This window comes from Delphinus delphis, chromosome X, assembly GCF_949987515.2.
Source record: "Delphinus delphis chromosome X, mDelDel1.2, whole genome shotgun sequence".
NCBI lineage: Eukaryota > Metazoa > Chordata > Mammalia > Artiodactyla > Delphinidae > Delphinus > Delphinus delphis.
This window is the reverse complement of record NC_082704.1, coordinates 95812844-95836302: the sequence shown is the minus strand read 5'-3', so window position 1 is coordinate 95836302 and position 23459 is coordinate 95812844. Positions and strand designations below refer to the sequence as shown.

Genomic DNA, 23459 nt, shown 5'->3' with positions numbered 1-23459 from the left:
AAGCCTACCCTCTGGGGAGTTCCTTCTGCGGCTTGATTCCCAGTTACTCCCCCTCTCTACCTTTTCTTTTCCCAGTAACCTGCCCTGTCTTTCTTGCTTGATGTCAAGAGCAGAAATCCTGTATGTTTTTTAGTAATTCCCAGAAGAATGTATGGGGGTATTTGTGACTCTCACCCAAACTTAGATTTGGGAAAAGACAATTTTCTTCTTTTCTTTCTTAACTCCAGGCTGCCTCCTATATAATTTTGTCTACTGATAAAGAGGAGCAACTCCAAAACAGAAGAGCCGCACATGTCCTAGTTTATGGACAAGCTAGTACTAATCTTGGTTTGTGGGCTTCATTCACTCACCCATTCACTTATTCACTCCCTCATGCCTTCATGTATATGTCTCATTCATTTAACCCATCTTCCCCAACTTATAAGTCTATGAATTTAGATACCAAGTATCACTTGTAAACTCAGAACTTAATAGTGTGTCAGCTACATAGTAGATGGCTCAACAAATATTGGTTGAATGAATTTATTCAACAACTATTATGGTCCAGCTACTATAATAGGTTCTGGGGGTATAAAAGTAAACTTGATATAGTCTGTCTCTTCAAGGATTTTGTGTCCTGAAGTATGTAAGTAACTAAATATATATAATTACAGAGAAGGATGACAAATGTTATAACAGGGTAAGCCCAAAGAACTAAGGATGAGCGGACATAGAGAGGAACCTAACTTTCCTGTGTCTTGGAGAAGGTTTCTAGGAAAAAGGTGGATTTAAACTGAGCCCTGAGCAATGAAGAGGGTTTGGCAGGCAAGGTGGGGCATAGGTTAGAGAGAAAGATAGTACAATTTGTGTGACGGAGGTGATAGGTGAGTTTTATTGGGGGGGGTGGGGCAATAACATTTTTTCCAGATAAAGGGAATTCAATGTGGAAGTGCCTGTGGTTTGATAGAGCATTGTACGTTCTGAGGAATAAAAACAGTATGGCTGTGGGTAAGAGGGGTGGACAATAAGCCCAGTCAAATTAGACCATGGTTGACTTCATAAGCCAAACCAAGGCATCTGGACTTTATGGATTTTAGCACAAGGTCAGTACAGAAGTCCTGAAGGATTTTAAACACAAGGTTGATATGATCAGTTTTGCATTCTAGAGAAATCACTCTGGTATGGTGTGGAAACTGTTCGTGGATTTTTTTTTCAATTGAAGTATAGTTGATTTACAATGTTATGTTAGTTTCAGGTGTACAGCAAAGTGATTCAGTTTTATATATATATATTTTTTTCTTTCTTTTTCAGATTCTTTTCCCTTATAGGTTATTACAAAATATTGAGTATAGCTCCCTGTGCTATATAATAGGTGCTTGTTGGTTATCTGTATTACATATAGTAGTGTGTATATCTTAATCCCATTCTCCTAATTTATCCCCCCTTTTCCTCCCTTTTCCCCCTTGGTAACCACAAGTTTGTTTTCTGTGTCTGTGGGTCTATTTCTGTTTTGTATATAAGTTCATTTATATCATTCTTTTTATTTTTTTTAGATTCCACATATAAGCAATATTATGTAGTATTTGTCCTTTTTTTTTAACATCTTTATTAGAGTATAATTGCTTTACAATGGTGTGTTAGTTTCTGCTTTATAACAAAGGGAATCAGTTATACATATACACATGTTCCCATATCTTTTCCCTCTTGCGTCTCCCTCCCTCCCACCATCCCTATCCCACCCCTCTAGGTGGCCACAAAGCACTGAACTAATCTCCCTGTGCTATGCGGCTGCTTCCCACTAGCTATCTATTTTACGTTTGGTAGTGTATATATGTCCATGCCACTCTCTCACTTTGTCACAGCTTACCCTTCCCCCTCCCCATATCTTGAAGTCCATTCTCTACTAGGTCTGTGTCTTTATTCCTGTCTCACCCCTAGGACCTTCATGACCTTTTTTTTTTCTTTCTTAGATTCCATATATATGTGTTAGCATACGGTATTTGTTTTTCTCTTTCTGATTTACTTCATTCTGTATGACAGACTCTAGGTGCATCCACCTCACTACAAATAACTCAATTTTGTTTCTTTTTATGGCTGAGTAATATTCCATTATATATATGTGCCACATCTTCTTTATCCATTCATCTGTTGATGGACACTTAGGTTGCTTCCATGTCCTGGCTATTGTAAATAGAGCTGCAATGAACATTTTGGTACATGACCCTTTTTTTTTTTTTTACATCTTTATTGGAGTATAATTGCTTTACAATGGTGTGTTAGTTTCTGCTTTATAACAAAGTGAATCAGTTATACATATACATATGTTCCCATATCTCTTCCCTCTTGCGTCAACTTCCCTTCCACCCTCCCTATCCCACCCCTCCAGGCGGTCACAAAGCACTGAGCTGATCTCCCTGTGCTATGCGGCTGCTTCCCACTAGCTATCTACCTTACGTTTGGTAGTGTATATATGTCCATGCCACTCTCTCGCTTTGTCACAGCTTACCTTTCTCCCACCCCATATCCTCAAGTCCATTCTCTAGTAGCTCTGTGTCTTTATTCCTGTCTTACCCCTAGGTTCTTCATGATATTTATTTTTCTTAAATTCCTTATATATGTGTTAGCATACGGTATTTGTCTTTCTCTTTCTGACTTACTTCACTCTGTATGACAGACTCTAGGTCCATCCACCTAATTACAAATGGCTCAATTTCGTTTCTTTTTCTGGCTGAGTAATATTCCATTGTATATATGTGCCCTGTCCTGAGCCTTCAAGTGCTGAAAGCAGGGGCAAGGCTAGACTCTTTGTCGTCCCCACAGCTCAGCGGGTGGGGCATGTTCCCCTTAGTCGTCACTCAGTGTTCTCAGTTTGACTCCTGGGAAGGCCTGTGGCTCCTGTCTCTTTACCTGAGGACATGTGCTCATAGAAAGGCCCACCGCTCTCTGAGAGCCAACAGAAGAAAGTGAGGGTAGCCTAATGTCCCACGTCTACCTGTGGTCTCTGAAGGCAGGACGCTGGGGCCGGCAGATCCAGGCCTTATTATGCTTGGCCGCGCTGGTCCTCACTCGGGCCCTTCCTCGGTTTGACTCCTGGGAAGACCTATAATTTCTCCCTCTCTTCACCTATTACTGTCCCCACTTCTCTGTCACCCTGGGAGGAGTTAAGGGTTGCCTCTGCTCGGCCTGACATCTCTCCAGGCGTCTCCCAGGACTGACAGCAGGGGAGAGATGATGTGCTGCCCCCATTGTTATGGTTTTCATGCTCCACTACAGCCTTAGGTCCTCACCCCAACTCCTAGCACAACCTGGAAATTTCCCCTGTGCTGAGTCAGCCAGCCTCGGAGCAAAGTCCTCACCACCCTGAGTCCCCAGAAGTAGAAGTCAGAGTAGGCCACGTGTAGCCACAGCTATTTCTGAGGGGCTTCTGAGGACTAACACAGAGGGCAAGATTCCCCGGGCTCCGCTCTTCTGGGGTTTGTGACCTCAATAGTCCTCACTCTGTCAGGATCTGGGACTCTTCCCTCTACCGACCTGAGTCCTCCAGAGCCGGAGGCAAGTGGGTGACACATGGAACTACCCCTGCCTGGGGCTTCCCCGGGCCGAAAGGGTGGTGGGGCTATGCGTTTGTTCCTGTCTCTTTTCGGTTGTGCGTTCCCCTTGGTCCTCACTCGGAGTCCTTACGCTGGCTCTTCCCGTGACCTAGAGAGGCCTGTGCTCTCATACTACAGCCTTTACTTCCCTGAGACCACCTAGGAGGATGTGAGGGTTGCCTCACGTGGGCATGACTGCCTGTGGTCACTCCTGGCCGACAGTAAGGGAGGGATTCTGTGGTGTCCCCGCTTTTATGATTTGGGTGGTTCCCTCAGTCCTCATGGTCCTCTGCTCGACTCTTGGCATGACCTGGAATTCCTCCCTGTGCTCCCCTGAGGCTGGCCCCTGGGACCAAGTGCCTCATCTACCTGAGACGCTCTAAAAGGAAAGGCGTGGGGCGCACCATGCCAACATTCCTGGATTTGCCAAGGGGAGGTATCCAGTGGCAGGGCTCTGCTCTAGGTGGAGTCCCTTTATCCTCATTTAGAGTCACTAGATTTCCAGTCTCTACTGAGTGAGGCTGTTCCCCATAGACCAAGGCCCTCGCCTCCCCGAGACCACCCCCAGTGGAAAGAGGGGGCAGGTCAGCCAGAAAGCTTTGTCCTGGGCCTCCTGGGGCTGACCTCAGGGGCGGGACTCTGCATTCTCCTCTGTTCTGGAGTGAGTGGTCCTCTTGCTCCTCATTCAGGGTCCTCATCGTGATGCCTGACCAGACCCAGGACTCCACCCTCCACTCCCCTGAAGCTGTGCTCCTCAGCACAAAGGCATTACCTTCTTGGGAATTCTGAATTGGAAGTCAGGATGAACCAGATCTGTCCAAAGCTGTTGGGGTCTTCTGAGGAGCAGGACTTTACAAGGCCCCACTCTTCTGGAGTCAGTGGCCCCTCAGTCCTAACTCAGGTTTCTTACCTTGACTTCAGGTAGCATATGGGACTCCACCCTCCCTACTGTCTGTCTGCCAGCCTCAGGCCAAGGCTTTCACCTTCCTGAGACACCAGAAGGGGAGATAAGAGACCTATTCCCTGGCTACCCCTGCCGGGGGCCTCTGTGTGGTCCCCTTTGTTATGGGGAATCCACTCATCAGCACCCAGTGTCCTCACTCTGAAGCAAATTAAGGCCTGTTAGGATCTCCTACTTGGGCAGAATTGGAGATGCTGCCACAAGACCAAGGAACTCACCTCCCTGAGAACCTCTCCACCCTTGCCCCGGAGGAAAAGAAGGGGTACCTTCAGACAGACAGCTCTGCACATGGCCACACAAGGGAGAAAGGGTAGACTTTGTGGGGCCCCCTTCTGTTCTAAGGTCCTCACCTTGAGTAACGATCAGAGGCTGGGACTCCTCCCTCCACTGACCTGAGGACACAGCTCTTAAACCAAGGCTTTTATGTCCCTGAGAAACTTGAAGAGTAAATGAGGAGATGCTGATCTTTTCAGGGTATCTGACATTGCATATGTAGAAGACCCCATTGTCACCGGAAAACTTTTTTTTATTCATACCATTCACTTATTCAGCGTTACTATTACAGTATTCCAGAACAGTGCTTTGGGAACAGGGCCCCTTTTATCCCATGAGATACATTTTGGAGTGGTGAGAAGAAAAATGAATTAAAAGACGTAAGGTCTGGCTTAGGCTGGGAGGAGTGGAAGAGTGTAGGCTCTAGACTATTCCAGACCAGGGGACTAGACCCAGCAAGGTCACTTAAATCAGCCTTGTGAACTTGAGAAATCTGCAAGTTATTCACCTATAAAGAGAGTCTGCTAAATCCTATCCTGCGTGAATTTTGGAATGTTATGTACTACATGTAAAGCAGTGGCATACTCATTAAGCAATATTGGGTTTTTGATGAATGGCAGTTTTGATATGATTATTGTGAACCCCCAAAATACCACCCTCCCATCAGAGTTTATTTTTAATCCAGTAGGTAGCAGAGAATATGCAGTGCACTAGGGCAAAACAAACAAATACTCACAAATGAGCTAAATCAGTCAAAGTATCTTTTATTTCTACCAAAAGAAAGTTTAAACGAAGTAAGGCAAACCACGAGTTAAATGGCTTTTACTCTCTGTTTTCTCCATTTTTTGTTTCTAAATATTTTCTGTGGTCGCCTTTCACATTTCCATGAAAATCTCTATTGCAGTGCCATGTTTTCTACTTCTGGATCATACAGAAAATATAGATGGTTCGTGAATTTGTTTTACATATACCAAAACTGTAACTTTAGAATTCTTTAGACAGCAATAGATACGCAAGCAATGTCATTCACGAATTCCTATTCTTAAGAAAACACACTATCTATTACAAGAAAAAAAATTTGAAAAAACCTAAATCAATCAATCAATAATATATAGAAGTTACTAGTTTAAAACAGGAAGGTAAATAAGATCTATACTTTGTTCCCTCCACCCCTACTACTCTGCACTTCCAAAACAAAGAGAGCAAACTGCCAGCGGCCTCCCTCCCTACATGTGGGAGGAGCTGCGGGCTTTGGCCCTGGAAGGGGCTCTGCCCTCAGCAACAGCTGCAGCCCTGGTTGCGGCTCTCACTGCTGCTCTCTCTTCCTCATCTTTCAGAGCCTGCTCATAGAGATCTGGGAAGGCACTGGGGACGGTACCAGTGGACTTGGCCATAAACTCCAATACTTTCATCTTGCTGGTTTCAGCGTGGGCTCTCGGGCCCCACAGGAACTCATAGCGCGGAGGATCGCTGTTGGGCACCTGGCGGTACGTCAGGTACTTCTGCTGCACGAAATCTTTGCTGATGAGCCTCCTGGGCTCCCCGAAGATCCAGTGCCGGCTCCCCGAAGATCCAGTGCCTCCTCCCAGCATACAAGCCCAACTCACTGAGGAATTCCCAGATCTCCTCCTCGGTGGCACGGTTGCCCTTCTTGAAGATCGTGCTCAGGAGAACCATCAGGAGACCGGACGTGGGAGGCCCCGACTCATCACTCGGACTTCCCTCGCTGGGGAGGGCCATCTTGCTGATGAGGGCGTAGGAGTGATTGCTGGGGTCGACATCCTTCAGCTCGAGGCCAAAGACCACCTCCATGATCTGAGAGGCTCTGCTGAGGATCTCAGGGAAGTGCTTCTGGTACTTCCTGTTGACAGCCTTCAGCAGTGCTGCCTGCGGGATGGGCTCCTTCGTGTGGTACTTCTCCAGCAGGAAGTGCACCAACATTCTGACCTTCCTGATCAGAGGATCTCTGCAACTGCTGTGAATGGAAGGTGCTGCCTGGGAGGTACCTGCACTTTTCTCATCTTGGCTCTGGGCACCCTCTTCAGATCCTGGGCATGAAACCCCTTCATCACGAGAGGTAGTGGCTGGGGCTCCCTGAGGCTCCTGGTGAGTGCCAGCAGCAGGGGAGCTCGGGGAAGTATCCCGAGAAACAGAAGCGGGGGAAGACGGCGACTCTTGTATCTCTTCTGCCGCCGCCGCCGCCGCCGCCGCCGCCGCCGCCGCCGCCTCCTCCGCCTCCTCAGTGGCCTGGGCACCCTTGAGACTCTGAGTCTCCCCCCGGGCCTGGTGGCGTTTCTTGCGGCCATGGCGCTTGTTCCTCCGGCCCCGAGGCATGATGACACAGGTCAGGACCAGCAGGCGGGAGTGTGCGCAGGAAGGCAGGCAACGAGGGCACCTGGGGGAGGGACAAGGAGATGCTGTGAGCACCTTCAGCAGGGACATTCCTCCCTGGCTTTAACCAAGGCCGCCTCTGCAGGGTCCGTGAGGGCACTGCTCGAGGACCCACAGGGCTCCTGTTCTCCTGCTCAGCCTGTCCCCTGAGACCCCTGTGGAGGACGGTAGAGTGAGCCTTGGGGCACAGCCAGCCAGCCCTGCCTGGGCGGTACGGGGGTGACAGTGGGGGCTGGCAGGGGAGGTAGGTCTCCACGGTTCCCATTCAGAGTCAGGATGACAGTTGTTGGCAAGACACCCCCACCCCCTCCCCTCTGCTGCTCTGAAGTTGACACCACCATCTTCCATGACACCCAGGAGGAGGAAAGGAGGGAGCGTTCAGCCCACCACCGAAGGGTCCTGGGACCCTCCCTTCTGCCTGGTGGCTGCCCCTTCAGAACAACGCTCTAACCTCCCTTGGACCTGGCAGAGGAAATTACGGGCAGTCTCAGCCTGAACCTGGCAGAGGAAATTACGGGCAGTCTCAGCCTGACAGTCCTTTCTTGGGAGTCTAAGGGTTGACAGGAGGGGACGGGCCATATTCTCTCTTGTCCCTTCTCTTCGGGGTGGGTGACTCCCTTAGTCCTCACTCGGGGTCCTCCCTGGACGGCCGGTGCAGCCTGGAGCTCCTCTCTTGCCCCGAGGGCCATCTGCTCGCACCAGTGCCGGCACCTCCTTGAGTCTCATTCGGAGGCAGTGAGGGTGACCACGCGGCCGCATGTGGCAGAGTTTTACCAGGCCTGCAGCGTGCGGCAGACAGGTCGAGGCCCTGTGGCTGGCGGCCCCACTGGCCCTCAGGGACTTGGGCTGACTCTTGGGAGTGCTTAGGGACGCGCCTTCTGCTGGTCTGCACCTCCCCTCTCAGACAGCAGCCCTCCCTCCTCCGTGTGTGGCCAGAAGGAAGCGGCTGACAACAGGGGAGGGGTTCTGAGGTGCCCTTGCGACGGGGAGGATGGTCCACGCCCTGACTCCTCCCGTGCCCTGGAAATCCTCCCTCTGCTGACCTGCGGCCAGCCCCTCAGGACAAGGCCCCCTCCTCCCTGGGTCTCCCGCGTCTGTCCGTCCGTCCGCGTTCGCACTGAGGGAGCCCCTCAGTCTTTAGACCTGCCCGGAGGCTCCCAGGCCGACGTCAGGGGCGGGGTCCGCGTGGCCGCCATTCTGGGGTGTGGAGCCCCTCGGTCCCCACGAGGGTCCCGTCCTTCATTCCACAGGGCCTGGGGCGCTCCCTCTACTGAGCTGAGCCAGGGTCCAGCAGCCTCAGAGCGAGGCCTTCCTTGCCCGAGACCCCGCCGGGGAAGCGGATGGACTTCAGGCCTAACAGCCAGGCCCGAGCCTCTGGGGCCGAGAGCAGGGGCGTGGTGGGCGGGGCCTGTGTGGCCGTGGGCGGGGCCTGTGTGGCCGCCTCTTTTCGGAGGGAATGGGGATTGGGGGTGTCGGGGGCGTGTCCCCGCACTTCTAACTGGGGTCACCTCACACCTTGACACCTGACGAGACGTGGCACTCCTCCCACGGCTCACCCTCGCCGGACCTCAGCTCTCAAAAATGGCCTCGCCCCCACAGCGCGGCTTGGAGGACGTGACTTCCGGTCATGCGCATCTGGGCTCCAGGAGGACGGCAGGGGCGGGGCGGAGGGGGTGGGCGGTGGGGGGTGCTTCCGGGGGAGCTTCCCGCAGACCTGGCACGAGGGCCTTTCGTTGACTCTTGGCGGGTCCTGGGACATTTCCCTCTGCTGAGCTGAGTCAGCAGGCATCACACCTTGGCTCTCATTTCTGTCGGCGCCCTCAGCCAGAAGTATCTGGGGCCCTGAGCCTCACAGCCATGCCTGGGTCCCCCGAGACTGACAGTGAGGGCTCTTTGGGGCCCCCTCTTCTGTGGTGGATGCTGCTCTCAATCCTCTCTCAGTGTCTTCTCTTGACTCCCTGTAGGTGCTGGGCTACCTGCCGTCTGCTGACCTGAGGCCAAGGCCTCACATCAAAGACATCAACTCCCTGAGACTGCTGGTGTGAAGTGCAGGCACATCTCATCTGGACACTTCTGCCTGGAGCCTCCCAGAGATGGGTGCTGCAGGTAAGATGAGCTGAGGGGAAAGGAGGCGAGACTCTCTTCTGTGGTTTGGAGCCCATCAGGTCTCACTCAAGGTCCTCACATCGACTGCTGGCAGGGCCTGCAATTCCTTCCTTCTCTGGTATGAATCCATCCCTGTCCCCAGCCATGCCCCACAGAATCCCAGAGGAGTTAGTGAAGGGGTGCCTTAGCCTGACAGTTCTCACTGTGGTCTCTCTTTGTTGACATCAGGGACATTGCCCAAAAGTTCAGAAATGAATTTCTGTCCTTTTGTACAACTACTGTGTTACTTGCTTTTCTCTTTTAGTCTGTGTGTGATAGTCTATTAAGATGATCATTTAAAAAGGCCAGTTGTCATGCACTAAGAAAGTTTCAGATGGTTATTTCACAGCCTGTGGACCATACTGCCACATCCAGCGCAATCTTTGGAGTGCCATGCTCCTGGCATGCGGGCTCTGAAATGCTACCTCAGATTCCTTCAGTGAAGTAGTAGATATTCATGGTCCCAGAGCACAGTGGAAGAATCAAGGGCTCAAAGTTAAAGGCTTTTCTCTAATCAATCCTGTCATCTGTCTCTCTTGCAGGCTACAGACCTGTCTCCAATTCAGGGCATCCCCCTACCTGCCCACACTCAGGTTCCAGTTCAGTGGAAACTTATTGTACCTCAGGGATTATTTAGGTTTGTGTTTTTGCTTTTGTTAATGTTTTTTCTTTGTTCCTTCTGTAATTTTTCCATGGTTGACTTTGGGTACAGGAAAAGTAGCCCATGTTTGATTGTCATCAGCTGCTATGGATAAGGTACTAAATCTGTAAATGAATTAAGGATACTCGATATTCTTACAATATCTGTGCCTCACGAATACACATAACATACTATTCTGGTTGAGACTTCTTTTTCCTAAGTCAATCAGGAAATTCTTATTCTGGCCTCCATGTAGATTATATACATATTTGTATGGCTTCTTTCTAGATATGTTTTTATATCGTTGCTTTTGTCTATGGTGTATTTTCTTGTCTCTTTTTGATTTTTTTTTAACATCTTTATTGGAGTATAATTGCTTTACAACGGTGTGTTAGTTTCTGCTTTATAACAAAGTGAATCAGTTATACATATACATATATCCCCATATCTCCTCCCTCTTGCATCTCCCTCCCTCCCACCCTCCGTATCCTACCACTCTAGGTGGTCACAAAGCAATGAGCTGATCTCCCTGTGCTATGCAGCTGCTTCCCACTAGCTATCTGTTTTACGTTTGGTAGTGTATATATGTCCATGCCACTCTCTCACTTTGTCCCAGCTTACCCTTGCCCCACCCCGTATCCTCAAGTCCATTCTCTAGTAGGTCTGCATTTTTATTCCCGTGTTGCCCCTAGGTTCTTTGTGACCATGTTTTTTTTTTTTTTTCCTTAGATTCCATGTATATGTGTTAGCATATGGTATTTGCTTTTCTCTTTCTGACTTACTTCAATCTGTATGACAGTCTGTAGGTCCATCCACCTCGCTACAAATACCTCAGTTTCGTTCCTTTTTATGGCTGAGTAATATTCCATTGTATATATGTGCCACATCTTCTTTATCCATTCATCTGTTGATGGACACTTAGGTTGCTTTCATGTCCTGGCTATTGTAAATAGAGCTGCAATGAACATTTTGGTACATGACTCTTTTTGAATTATGGTTTTCTCAGGGTATATGCCCAGTACTGGGATTGCTGGGTCGTATGGTAGTTCTAGTTTTAGTTTTTTCATGAACGTCCATACTGTTCTCCATAGTGGCTGTATCAATTTACATTCCCACCAAAGGTGCAAGAGGGTTCCCTTTTCTCCACACCCTCTCCAGCATTTACTGTTTGTAGATTTTTTGATGATGGCCATTCTGCCCAGTGTGAGATGATATCTCATTGTAGTTTTGATTTGCATTTCTCTAATGATTAATGATATTGAGCATTCTTTCAAGTGTCTGTTGGCAATCTGTATGTCTTCTTTGGAGAAATGTCTATTTAGGTCTTCTGCCTATGTTTGGATTGGGTTGTTTATTTTTTTCATATTGAGCTGCATGAGTTGCTTGTATGTTTTGGACATTAATCCTTCGTCAGTTGCTTCATTTGCAAATATTTTCTCCCATTCTGAGGGTTGTCTTTTCGTCTTGTTTATGGTTTCCTTTGCTGTGCAAAAGCTTTTAAGGTTCATTAGGTCCCATTTGTTTATTTTTGTTTTTATTTCCATTTCTCTAGGAGGTGGGTGAAAAAGGACCTTGCTGTGATTTATGTCATAGAGTGTTCTGCCTACGTTTTCCTCTAAGAGGTTGATGGTGTCTGGCCTTACATTTAGGTCTTCAATGCATTTTGAGTTTATTTTTGTGTATGGTGTTAGGGAGCGTTCTAATTTCATTCTTTTAATGTAGCTGTCCAGTTTTCCCAGCACCACTTATTGAAGAGGCTGTCTTTTCTCCACTGTATAGTCTTGCCTCCTTTATGAAAGATAAGGTGACCATATGTGCGTGGGTTTATCTCTGGACTTTCTATCCTGTTCCATTGATGTATATTTGTGTTTCTGTGCCAGTACCATACTGTCTTGATCACTGTAGCTTTGTCGTGTAGTCTAAAGTCAGGGAGCCTGATTCTTCCAGCTCCATTTTTCTTTCTCAAGATTGCTTTGGCTATTCATGGTCTTTTGTGTTTCCATATATACTGTGAAATTTTTTGTTCTAGTTCTGTGAAAAATGCCAGTGGTAGTTTGATAGGGATTGCATTGAATCTGTAGATTGCTTTGGGTGGTAGAGTCATTTTCACAATGTTGATTCTTCTGATCCAAGAACATGGTATATCTCTCCATCTAGTTGTATCATCTTTAATTTCTTTCATCAGTGTCTTATACTTTTCTGCATACAGGTCTTTTGTCTCCTTAGGTAGGTTTATTCCTAGATATTTTATTCTTTTTGTTGCAGTGGTGAATGGGAGTGTTTTCTTAGCTTCACTTTCAGATTTTTCATCATTATTGTATAGGAATGCAAGAGATTTGTGTGCATTAATTTTGTATCCTGCTACTTTACCAGATTCATTGAGTAGCTCTAGTAGTTTTCTGGTAGCATCTTTAGGATTCTCTATGTATAGTATCATGTCATCTGCAAACAGTGACAGCTTTACTTCTTCTTTTCCAATTTGGATTCCTTTTATTTCTTTTTCTTCTCTGATTGCTGTGGCTAAAACTTCCAAAACTATGTTGAATAATAGTTGTGCGAGTGGGCAACCTTGTCTTGTTTCCGATCTTAGTGGAAATGGTTTCAGTTTTTCACCCTTGAGGATGATGGTGGCTGTGGGTTTGTCATATATGGCCTTTAATAGGTTGAGGAAAATTCCCTCTATGCCTGCTTTCTGCAGGGTTTTTATCATAAATGGGTGTTGAACTTTGTTGAAAGCTTTCTCTGCATCTATTGAGATGATCATCTGGGTTTTCTCCTTCCATTTGTTAATATGGTGTATCACGTTGATTGATTTGCGTATATTGAAGAATCCTTGCATTCCTGGGATAAACCCCTCTTGATCATAGTGTATGATCCTTTTAATGTGCTGTTGGACTCTGTTTGCTAGTATTTTGTTGAGGAGTTTTGCGGCTATGTTCATCAGTGATACTGGCCTGCAGTTTTCTTTCTTTGTGACATCTTTGTCTGGTTTTGGTATCAGAGTGATGGTGACCTCATAGAATGAACTTGGGAGTGTTCCTCCCTCTGCTATATTTTGGAAGAGTTTGAGAAGGATGGGTGTTAGCTCTTCTCTAAATGTTTGATAGAATTCGCCTGTGAAGCCATCTGTTCCTGGGCTTTTGTTTGTTGGAAGATTTTTAATCACAGTTTCAATTTCGGTGCTTGTGATTGGTCTGTTCATATTTTTTATTTCTTCCTGGTTCAGTCTCACAAGTTTGTGCATTTCGAAGAATTTGTCCATTTCTTCCAGGTTGTTCATTTTATTGGCATAGAGTTGCTTGTAGTTATCTCTAATGATCCTTTGTATTTCTGCCGTGTCAGTTGTTACTTTCCCTTTTCCATTTCTAATTCTATTGATTTGAGGCTTCTACCTTTTCTTGTTGATAAGTCTGGCTAATGGTTTATCAATTTTGTTTATCTTCTCAAAGAACCAGGTTTTAGTTTTATTGATTTTTGCTATCGTTTCCTTCATTTCTTTTTCATTTATTTCTGATCTGATCTTTATGATATCTTTCCTTCTGCTAACTTTGGGCTTTTTTTGTTTTCTTTCTCTAATTGCTTTAGGTGTAAGGTTAGGTTGTTTATTTGAGATTTCTCTTGTTTCTTGAGGTAGGATTGTATTGCTGCAAACTTCCCTCTTAGAACTGCTTTTGCTGCATCCCATAGATTTTGGGTCATCGTGTTTCATTGTCATTTGTGTCTAGGTATTTTTTGATTTCCTCTTTGATTTCTTCAGTGATCTCTTGGTTACTAAGTAGTGTGTTGTTTAGCTTCCACGTGTTTGTATTTCTTACAGATTTTTTCCTGTAATTGATGTCTAATCTCATAGTGTTGTGGTCGGAAAAGATACGTGATACGATTTCAGTTTTCTTAAATTTACCAAGGCTTGATTTGTGACCCAAGATATGAACTATCCTGGAGAATGTTCCATGAGCACTTGAGAGGAATGTGTATTCTGTTGTTTTTGGATGGAATGTCCTATAAATATCAATTAAGTCCATCTTGTTTAATGTATCATTTAAAGCTTGTGTTTCCTTATTTATTTTTATTTTGGATGATATTTCCATTGGTGAAAGTGGGGTGTGAAAGTCCCCTACTATGATTGCGTTGCTGTCGCTTTCCCCTTTTATGGCTGTTAGTATTTGCCTTATGTATTGAGGTGCTCCTATGTTGGGTGCATAAATAGTTACAATTGTTATATCTTCTTCTTGGATTGATCCCTTGATCATTGTGTAGTGTCCTTCCTTGTCTCTTGTAATAGTCTATGTTTTAAAGTCTATTGTGTCTGAAATGAGAACTGCTACTCCAGCTTTCTTTTGATTTCCATTTGCATGGAATATCTTTTTCCATCCCCTCCCTTTCAGTCTGTATGTGTCCCTGGGTCCGAGGTGGGTCTCTTGTAGAGAGCATATATACGGGTCTTGTTTCTGTATCCATTCAGCCGATCTATATCTTTTGGTTGGAGCATTTAGTCCCCTTACATTTAAGGTAATTATCGATATGTATGTTCCTGTTCCCATTTTCTTAATTGTTTTGGGTTTATTATTGTAGGTCTTTTCCTTCTCTTATGTTTCCTGCCTAGGGAAGTTCCTTTAGCATTTGTTGTAAAGCTGGTTTGGTGGTGCTGAATTCTCTTAGCTTTTGCTTGTCTGTAAAGGTTTTAATTTCTCCATCAAAACTGAATGAGACCCTTGTTGGGTAGAGTAATCTTGGTTGTAGGTTTTTCTCCTTCATCATTTTAAATATGTCCTGCCACTGCCTTCTGGCTTGCTGAGATTCTGCTGAGAGATCGGCTGTTAACCTTATGGGGATTCCCTTATGTGTTATTTGTTGTTTTTCCCTTGCTGCTTTTAATATTTATTCTTTGTATTTAATTTTTGATAGTTTGATTAATACGTGTCTTGGCGTGTACCTCCTTGGATTTATCCTGTATGGGACTCTCTGTGCTTCCTGGACTTGATTAACTATTTCCTTTCCCATAATAGGGAAGTTTTCAACCATAATCTCTTCAAATATTTTCTCAATCCCTTTCTTTTTCTCATCTTCTTCTGGGACCCCTATAATTTGAATGTTGCTGCGTTTTTTGTTGTTGTTTCTTGTTTTGTATTTGTAAATTTATTTATTTTATTTATTTATTTTTGGCCGCATTGGGTCTTTGTTGCTGAGTGCAGGCTTTCTCTAGTTGCGGCGAGCGGGGGCTGCTCTTCATTGCAGTGTGTGTGCTTCTCATTGCGGTAGCTTCTCTTGTTGTGGATAGTGGGCTCTAGGCGTGTGGGCTTCCGTAGTTGTGGCGCACAGGCTCAGTAGTTGTGGCGCGCAAGCTCTAGAGCGCACGCTCAGTAGTTGTGGCACTCGGGCTTAGTTACTCTGCGGTATGTGGGATCTTCCTGGACCAGGGCTTGAACCGGTGTCCCCTGTGTTGGCAGGTGGATTCTTAACCACTGCGTCACTAGGGAATTCCGAATGTTGGTGCGTTTAATGTTGTCGCAGAGGTCTCTGAGACTGTCCTCAATTCTTTTCATTCTTTTTTCTTCACTCGGCTCTGCAGTAGTTATTTCCACTATTTTATCTTCCAGGTCACTTATCCGTTCTCCTGCCCCAGTTATTCTGCTATTGATCCCTTCTAGAGAATTTTCAATTTCATTTATTGTGCTGTTCATCACTGTTTGTTTTTCTTTAGTTCTTCCAGGTCCTTGTCAAACGTTTCTTGTATTTTCTCCATTCTGTTTCCAAGATTTTGGATCATCTTTACTATCATTATTCTGAATTCTTTTTCAGGTAGACTGCCTATTTCCTCTTCACTTGTTAGGTCTGGTGGATTTTTGCCTTGCTCCTTCATTTGCTGTGTGTTTTTCTGTCTTCTCATTTTGCTTAATTTACTGTGTTTGGGGTCTCCTTTTCGCAGGCTGCAGGTTCGTAGTTCCCGTCGTTTTTGGTGTCTGTCCCCAGTGGCTAAGATTGGTTCAGTGGGTTGTGTAGGCTTCCCGGTGGAGGGTACTAGTGCCTGTGTTCTGGTGGATGAGGCTGGATCTTGTCTTTCTGGTGGGCAGGTTCACATCTGGTGGTGTGTTTTGGGGTGTCTGTGGACTTATTATGATTTTCGGCAGCCTCTGTGCTAATGGATGGGGTTGTGTTCCTGTCTTGCTAGCTGTTTGGCATGGTGTGTCCAGCACAGTAGCTTGCTGGTCGTTGAGTGGAGCTGGGTCTTGGCGTTGAGATGGAGATCTCTGGGAGATTTTCGCCGTTTGATATACCGTGGAGCTGGGAGGTCTCTTGTGGACCAGTGTCCTGAACTTGGGTCTGTCACCTCAGTGTCACAGCCCTGACGCCTGGCTGGAGAACCAAGAGCCTGTCCTCCTCACAGCTCAGAATAAAAGGGAGGAAAAAAACAAGGAAAGAAAAAAGAAGGTAACGTAAAGTAAATTCAAATAAAAGAAAGTTATTAAAATAAGAAATGCTTATTAAAAAATAATTTTTTAAGTAATAAAAAGAAAAAAAATGGAGAGAACCCTGGGACAAATGGTAAAAGCAAAGCTCTACAGACAAAATCATACACAGAAGCATACACATACACACTCACAAAAAAGAGAGAAAGGGAAAAATAAATATATATATCGTTGCTCCCAAAGTCCACCTCCTCAATTTGGGATGATTTGTTGTCTATTCAGGTATTCCACAGATGCAGGGTACGTCAAGTTGATTGTGGAGATTTAATCTGCTGCTCCTGAGGCTTCTGGGAGAGATTTCCTTTTCTCTTCTTTGTTCACACAGCTCCCGGTGTTCAGCTTTGGATTTGGACCCGCTTTTGCATGTAGGTCGCCTCGAGCCGTCTGTTCCTCGCTCAGACAGGACGGGGTTAAAGGAGCAGCTGACTCGGGTGCTCTGGCTCACTCAAGCCGGTGGGAGGGAGGGGTACAGATTTCGGGGTGAGCCTGCGGCGGAAGCAGCTGGCGTGATGTTGCACCAGCCTGAGGCACGCCGTGCGTTCTCCCGGGGAAGTTGTCCCTGGATCACGGGACCCTGGCAGTGGCAGGCTGCACAGGCTCCCGGGAGGGGAGGTGTGGAGAGTGACCTGTGCTTGCACACAGGCTCTTTGGTGGCTGCAGCAGTGGCCTTAGTGTCTCGTGCCCATCTCTGGGGTCTGTGTTGATAGCAGCAGCTCGCCCCCGTCTCTGAAGCTCCTTTAAGCGGCGCTCTGAATCCCCTCTCCTCGCGCACCAGGAAACAAAGAGGCAAGAAAATGTCTCTTGTCTCTTTGGCATCTCCAGACTTTTTCCCAGACTCCGTCCCAGCTAGCTGTGGCACACTAGCCCCCCTTCAGGCTGTGTTTACCCAGCCAACCCCAGTCCTCTCCCTGGGATCCGACCTCCGAAGCCCGAGCCTCAGCTCCCAGCCCCCACCTGCCCCGGCAGTTGAGCAGGCAAGCCTCTCGGGCTGGTGAGTGCTGGTTAGCGCCGATCCTCTGTGCGGAAATCTCTGAGCTTTGCCCCCCCACACCCCTGTTGCTGGGCTGTCCTCCGTGGTTCCGAAGCTTCCCCCTCCGCCACCCAAGGTGTCTGCCCGCGAAGGGGCTTCCTAGTGTGTGGAAAGGTTTCCTCCTTCACAGCTCCCTCCCACTGCTGCAGGTCCCATCCCTATTCTTTGGCCTCTGTTTTTTCTTCCTTCTTTTGCCCTCCTCAGGTACATGGGGATTTTCTTTCCTTTTGGGAGGTCTGAGGTCTTCTGCCAGCGTTCAGTAAATGTTCTGTAGGAGTTGTTCCACGTGTAGTTGTATTTCTGATGTATTTGTGGGTGGAAGGTGATCTCTGTGTCTTACTCTTTCGCCATCTTGAAGCTCCTGGTGTATTTTCTATTAACATGATCTAAGGAATTGTTGATTTTGTTTCCGGCCAGTCTCTTGATTTCGCTGTGGTGATCTTTTTTCCACCAGGTTTCTGAAGTTCCTTATATGTTTGACTATTTTCTGTGCCTATTCCCTTAGCGTTTTAATTAGAGGATCAAATTATTAGCATTGCTATCTTTTGCTTTTCGTTATTCATGACTCTTATTTATTTGGTATTGTTGTATATAGCTCTGTACTGGCTATGTGTTCTTGTCTAGATTTTTTTCTAGTTTTTAAATTAATAGACTTTTTTAAAGAACAGATTCAGACTACAGAAAGTTAAGCAGATAATGCAAAGAGTTCCCATACAGCCACTCTCTTCTTCCAGTTAGATTCTCCTATTTTTTATTTTTTTTTTTTGCGGTATGCGGGCCTCTCACTGTTGTGGCCTCTCCCGTTGCGGAGCACAGGCTCCGGACGCGCAGGCCCAGCAGCCATGGCTCACTGGCCCAGCCGCTCCGCAGCATGTGGAATCTTCCTGGACCGGGGCACGAACCCGTGTCCCCTGCACCGGCAGGCGGACTCTCAACCACTGCACCACCAGGGAAGCCCGATTCTCCTATTATTAACATCTTGTGTTGGTACAATGGATGCAAGTTCATTCAATGGATGCAAGTTCATTTGTTACAATTGATCAACTAATAGTGATACATTATTATTGACTATTGTCCACTGTTTATTACACATTTCACTTTTTGTGCTTTATAGTTCTATAGTGGTTGACAAAGGCATGACGTCATCCACTCCCCAACAGAGCATCATGCAGAAGAGTTTCACTGCCCTAAAACTCTCCCGTGCTCCACCTGTCCATCCCTCAAAACCTCACTTTGAGCCCCTAACAACTCTGAACTTTTTACTCCCCCTAGAGTTTTGCCTTTTCCAGAATATAATATTGACGGAATCCTACAGTATGTAGGCTTTTCATTTATTTATTTATTTTTTAATATCTTTATTGGAGTATAATTGCTTTACAGGGTTTGTTAGTTTCTGCTTTATAACAAAGTGAATCAGTTATACATATACATATATGCCCATATCTCCTCCCTCTTGCGTCTCCCTCCCTCCCACCCTCCCTATCCCACCCCTCTAGGTGGTCACAAAGAACCGAGCTGATCTCCCTGTGCTATGCGGCTGCTTCCCACTAGCTCTCTGTTTTACATTTGGTAGTGTATATATGTCCATGCCACTCTCTCAGTTTGTCACAGCTTACCCTTCCCCCTCCCCATATCCTCAAGTCCATGCTCTAGTAGGTCTGTCTTTATTCCCATCTTACCCCTAGGTAAGGGTGTTTTGTGTTTCCATTCAAATTGTGAAATTTTTTGTTCTAGTTCTAGCTCTCTTGAGAAAAATGTGTATTCTGTTGTTTTTCGATGGAATGGCCTATAAATATCAATTAAGTCCATCTTGTTTAATGTATCATTTAAAGCTTGTGTTTCCTTATTTATTTTGATTTTGGATGATCTGTCCATTGGTGAACGTGGGGTGTTAACGTCCCCTACTATGATTGTGTTACTGTCAATTTCCCCTTTTATGGCTGTTAGTGTTTGCCTTATGTATTGAGGTGCTCCTATGTTGGGTGCATAAATAGTTACAATTGTTAAATCTTCTTCTTGGATTGATCCCTTGATCATTATATAGTGTCCTTCTTTGTCTCTTGTAATAGTCTTTATTTTAAAGTCTATTTTGTTTGATATGAGAATTGCTACTCCAACTTTCTTCTGATTTACATTTGCATGGAATATCTTTTTCCATCCCCTCCCTTTCAGTCTGTGTGTGTCCCTAGGTCTGAAGTGGGTCTCTTGTAGAGAGCATATATACGGGTCTTGTTTTTGTATCCATTCAGCCACTCTGTGTCTTTTGCTGGGAGAATTTAGTCTATTTACATTTAAGGTAATTATCGATATGTATGTTCCTATTCCCATTTTTTTAATTGTTTTGGGTTCGTTATTGTAGGTCTTTTCCTTCTCTTGTGTTTCTTGCCTAGTGAAGTTCCTTTAGCATTTGTTGTAAAGCTGGTTTGGTGGTGCTGAACTCTCTGAGCTTTTGCTTGTCTGTAAAGGTTTTAAGTTCTCCATCAAATCTGAATGAGATCCTTGCTGGGTAGAGTAATCTCGGTTGTAGGTTTTTCTCCTTCATCACTTTAAGTATGTTTTGCCAGTCCCTTCTGGCTTGCAGAGTTTCTGCTGAAAGATCAGCTGTTAACCTTATGGGGATTCCCTTGTGTGTTATTTGTTGGTTTTCCCTTGCTGCTTGTAATATATTTTCTTTGTATTTAATTTTTGACAGTTTGATTAATATGTGTCTTGGCGTGTATCTCCTTAGATTTATCCTGTATGGGACTCTCTCTGCTTCCTGAACTTGATTAACTATTTCCTTTTCCATATTAGGGAAGTTGTCAACTACAATCTCTTCAAATATTTTCTCAGTCTCTTACTTTTTCTCTTCTTCTTCTGGAACCCCTATAATTCGAATGTTGCTGCATTTAATGTTGTCCCAGAGGTCTGTGAGACGGTCCTCAGTTCTTTTCATTCTTTTTTCTTTATTCTGTTCTGCAGTAATTATTTCCACTATTTTATCTTCCAGGTCACTTATCCGTTCTTCTGCCTCAGTTATTCTGCTATTGATCCCTTCTAGAGTATTTTTAATTTCATTTATTGTGTTGTTCATTGTTTCTTGTTTGCTGTTTAGTTCTTCTAGGTCCTTGTTAAATGTTTCTTGCATTTTCTCTATTCTATTTCGAAGATTTGGGATCATCTTCACTATCATTATTTTGAATTCTTTTTCAGGTAGACTGCCTATTTCCTCTTCTTTTGTTAGGTCTGATGGGTGTTTACCTTGCTCCTTCATCTGCTGTGTTTTTTTCTGTCTTCTCACTTTGCTTATCTTACTGTGTTTGGGGTCTCCTTTTCGCAGGCTGCAGGTTCGTAATTCCCATTGTTTTTGGTGTCTGTCCCCAGTGGCGAAGGTTGGTTCAGTGGGTTGTGTAGGTTTCCTGGTGGAGGGGACTAGTGCCTGTGTTCTGGTGGATGAGGCTAGATCCTGTCTTTCTTGTGGGCAGGTCCACGTCTGGTGGTGTGTTTTGAGGTGTCTGTGGAATTATTATGATTTTAGGCAGCCTCTGTGTTAATGGGTGGGGTCGTGTTCCTGTCTTGCTAATTGTTTGGCATAGGGTGTCCAGCGCTGTAGCGTGCTGGTCATTGAGTCGAGCTTGGTCTTGGCGTTAAGATGGAGATCTCTGGGAGATTTTCGCCGTTTGATATACCGTGGAGCTGGGAGGTCTCTTGTGGACCAGTGTCCTGAAGTTGGCTCTCCCACGTCAGTGGCACAGCCCTGATGCCTGGCTGGAGCACCAAGAGCCTTTCATCCACGTGGCTCAGAATAAAAGGGAGAAAAATAGAAAGAAAGGAAGGAAGGAAGGAAGGAAGGAAGGGAAAGAAAGAAAAGAGAGGGAGGGAGGGAGAGAGAGTGAGAGAGAGAGAGAGAAGGATAGAAGGAAAGAAAGAGGATAAAGTAAAATAGTAAGATAAAATAAAGTTATTAAACAAAAAATAAAATATAATTATTAAGAAAAAAATTTTTTTTAAGTTAAAAAAAAAAAACAAAAAATACCCAGACGTTCAGAACCCTAGGACAAATGGTGAAAGCAAAGCTATACAGACAAAATCTCACACAGAAGCATACACATACACACAAAAAGAGGAAAAGGGGAAAAAATAATCTATCTTGCTCCCAAAGTCCACCTCCTCAATATGGGGTGATTCTTTGTCTGTTCAGGTATTCTACAGATGCAGGGTACATCAGGTTCATTGTGGAGCTTTAATCTGCTGCTCCTGAGGCTGCTGGGAGAGATTTCCCTTTCTGTTCTTTGTTTGCACACCTCCAAGGGGTTGTTTTGTATTTGGCCCCGCCTTTGTGTGTAGGTCGCCTGAGGGCGTCTGTTCTTCGCTCAGACTGGACTGAGTTAAAGGATCAGCTGATTCGGGGGCTGTGGCTCACTCAGGCGGAGAGGATGGAGGCCACGGAGTGCGGGGCGAGCCTACGGCAGCAGAGGCCAGCGGGACTTTGCACCAGCCTGAGGCGCGCCGTGCGTTCTCCTGGGGAAGTTGTCCCTGGATCACGGGACCTTGGCAGGGGCGGACTGCACAGGCTCTCGGGAGGGGAGGTGTGGAGAGTGAGCTGTGCTTGCACACAGGCTTTTTGGTGGGTGCAGCAGCAGGCTTAGCGTGTCATGCCCGTCTCTGGGGTCCTCGCTAATAGCCGCGGCTCGCGCCCGTCTCACGGCCATCTCTGGAGCTCCTTGTAGAGGCGCTCTTAATCCCCTCTCCTCGCGCACCAGGAAACAAAGAGGGAAGAAGAAGTCTCTTGCCTCCTCAGCAGCTCCAAACTTCTCCCAGACTCCCTCCCTGCTAGCCGTGGTGCACTAACCCCTTCAGGCTGTGTTCAGTCCACCAACCCCAGTCCTCTCCCTGGGATCTGACGGAAGCCCGAGCCTCAGCTCCCAAGCCCCCACCTGCCCCTGCGGGAGAGCAGACAATCCTCTCGGGCTGGTGAGTGCTGGTCGGCACCGATCCTCTGTGCGGGCATCACTCCGCTTTGCCCTCTGCATCTGCGTTGCTGCACTCTTCGTCTGTGGCTACAATGCTTCCCCCTCCGCCCCCCCACAGTCTCCGCCCGCGAAGGGACTTCTAGTGTGTGGAAACGTTTCCTCCTTCACGGCTCCCTCCCACTGGTGCAGGTCCCGTCCCTATTCTTTTGTCTCTGTTTTTTTCTTTTTTCCTTTGCCCTACCCAGGTACGTGGGAGTTTGTTGCCTTTTGGGAGGTCTGAGGTCTTTTGCCATTGTTCAGTAGGTGTTCTATAGGAGCAGTTCCACGTGTAGATGTATTTCTGATGTATCTTTTGGGAGGAAGGTGATCTCCGCGTCTTTCTGTTCCACCATCTTCTCCAGCCTCCGTAGTATTTGTCTTTCTGTCTGACTTACTTCACTTAGCGTAATAATGTCTAGGTCCATCCATGCTGCTGCAAATGGCATTATTTCATTCTTTTTTATGGCTGAGTAGTATTCTACTGTATATATGTACCATATTTTATCCATTCATGTGTTGATGGACATATGCGTTGTTTCCATGTCTTGGCTATTGTGAATAGTGCTGGTGCTGGAAATGCTTGTGGTAGTAGGAAAGATGAGAAAGGGGCAGCTTTCATAAATATTAGGAGTAGAACTCAGTAGGAGTTGGTGAATGACTACATCTTATGGGGGTGAAGGAGACAGAGAAGTCAAAGATCACAGTGGGTTCCTTGCTCTGGTGACTTAGTGGAATTTGATCCCAGTCACTGAAATACAAGACAAGGGATGATAACAGGATTTTGTTTGGGGAAGACAAAGGGACACAGCAAGAGGGCATGATAAATTAATTTTGGTCCTACTGTATCATGGTGCTGTGTATGATTACCAGGTGGGTTGATCCTTTAGTCAGGAATTTGATCTGAATGGTAGCATGTGGTTGAGATTCTTTACTGATTCAATGAGAAAGTCATAGGCATGGATGATTGCCCAATAGATCACCTATAGAGCTGT

The 23459-nt window shown here is 46.0% G+C and overlaps 1 protein-coding gene and 1 pseudogene across 1 annotated transcript in view; one reads left to right on the top strand and one right to left on the bottom strand.

The window, feature by feature from the left end:
* Window positions 1-23459, top strand: part of CFAP47 (cilia and flagella associated protein 47) — a 505984-nt gene that overhangs the window by 221072 nt on the left and 261453 nt on the right.
* On the bottom strand, window positions 5954-7459 carry LOC138413980 (melanoma-associated antigen B4-like; annotated as a pseudogene).